This window comes from Pygoscelis adeliae, unplaced genomic scaffold, assembly GCF_000699105.1.
Source record: "Pygoscelis adeliae isolate BGI_AS28 unplaced genomic scaffold, ASM69910v1 Scaffold233, whole genome shotgun sequence".
NCBI lineage: Eukaryota > Metazoa > Chordata > Aves > Sphenisciformes > Spheniscidae > Pygoscelis > Pygoscelis adeliae.
Window position 1 is genome coordinate 695,715 of NW_008824421.1, and position 2,222 is coordinate 697,936.

The following is a 2,222-nucleotide window of genomic DNA, read 5'->3' on the forward strand; positions in this document are numbered from 1 at the left end:
GCTCTCCTGACTGGACAGTTCCTCTTTCAGAGCTGCATTAAGCTAATGCCCACTTTCTTCTGGGCCCTCTTGGGATAATGGACTCAGATATGCAGAAAGAATGTAAAAATCCATCTGTTATCCGGGATGAGTGATTTGCACAATAGTGCCCGTGTTTGTTTAACACTGCGGACAGCAAGAACCCTGCTAAGTTGTAACACGCTGAGAAAGGGAAAGCAAGAAGAGAGGAGAAAATAGCCTCACTGTTTTAAAACTATGTCCACCGAGCTGTGTGCATTTTTTGGCTTAGTTAGCTGTTTGCCTGTTTTTTGTGGGAAACCAGGAAGGACACGTGGAGCTTTTCCCAGGCTTTAGAGTGTTATTCTGTTGTTTCCAGCACTGAGTTTTTGTATGCGTTAATTGACAGTAACTCATGTAGAAAATATAGTGCCAAGAGGATATTTACCTTGCAAACATTTCATCTGCTGCCCCTCTCTCCTTTCCTGTGACTTTTTCAAGTGATGACTGACTTGAAGCGCCATGCACGCTTGAAGAAGCATCACCCCGGCCAACCTTGGACACAAGCCCCTTGCCTGCCCAGTGTGTGCCAGCAACCTGACCGCGCTTTCTTGGCAAGGAGCAGACATCTCCTCAATTCCTGGAGGTAAAAGAGGGCTCAGCCTACAATGTAAAGCATAAAAATGGAAAGAATCAATTAGATTATAACATGACAAATTGTTGTTTTTCTAGCTGAAGAAAAACCCACCCCGTGTTTGATTCTGAGTGACACTGATTGGTTTGGCACCAGCAGCTTCTCCGCTGGAGACATGAGTGACTTCTCTTTAAGCAAGCATCAGAATTCTCTAGGCTGGCATTACAGTTCATCACACTCCTTGCTCTCTCTAGGCAAAGTTGAAGGAGAAATCTGCATTTGCATTGCGCAAGCCATCAAAGGTCTCGAAGTACAGGACTTATCCTAGCCCACACATCAAATCTGTATCGGAGTCAGGGTCAGAAATCCTGACTCTCTCTCCTTTCCTCCAGCCAGAACGGCGTTTCCCCAAGGTTAGCTATGACTACTGCCATCAGGGACGTGCTATACTGTCACCATACTTGCCATACATACAGTTTTAGACTGCCTGTTTTTCACTCATAGCTATGGAAAACTGTCTGCAGAAGAGGCTGCTGGAAAGGAAGTCGAAGATTGCTGAAGTCTATTCTAATCCACGGTGTCTATATTTATGCAGCCCTTGTCACAGCAGAGCAGAGAAAATGTCACTGGAACAGTTTTATTTTTGCCAACAGGCAAGAAGTTTAAAAAGAGGCAGTATAACCTCTATTTGATGATGTGTTTGTACAAATGTTTAACTTGCTATTTCATTTAAAAATCATCTTTAATGTTGATTTATATTCCTGGCAGTGAAGTCAGGAGGTTGGCAATCCCATTCCATTTCAGTCTGTGCTCTGACTGAGGCAGTAATGCAGATCAAAGAGAAGAAGTCTTTCAGCGCTCACATTTTATTGTCCTGAATGTTTTCAAGTTCTCACTCCGATATTCATGGGCAGATTAGATAACTACTAGATTTATACTTCTGAAGGCAAAATAGTAAAGATTGAAATGTTGTATCATTAAAAGGAAGTATTTGGAAATGATTGAATTGAAACAAGGAACAACATTATCAAGTGAACACTTGACACGAGCAACGCTGCTTTCCTTGAGATGTCGTCTTGCTCCAGTCTTTTGTAGGGTCAGCCATTTGTTTTCATGCCATAGAATATCAAATTAACCGCATGTTATTGTACATTCCAAGTCTTGCCTTCCATCTAGATATGTCAAGCTGACATTTTTATTGCCTTAGTAACTGCTAAATACTCAAGGACTTGAATTGCTTCATCAACAGTTTACCTAATTGGTGGGAGAGGGAGAAGTAAGCCGCAAACCTTCTGTGAATTCTTCAGAGGATACCTTACAGGTCATTATCTGACTGGTTGGAAGAACACGAAAACTCGCCTTGGAGCCCCCCTGCCCGTTGCTTTTGCACGGTACCTCATAAATACCGACAGGTTTAGTTGCCTAACGCCTCGGGGACTTGGACGCCGCGGCAGTACCCCCCTTTTTATACAGAAGGGAACAAGGACAGGTGGAGGTTGGCAGACGCGCCGAAGCACGGGACTGCTGCGGAGCAGGACCCGGACCTGCTGCCGGCCGGGGGACGCGGGCATCCTCGCGCCCACGGTGGCTG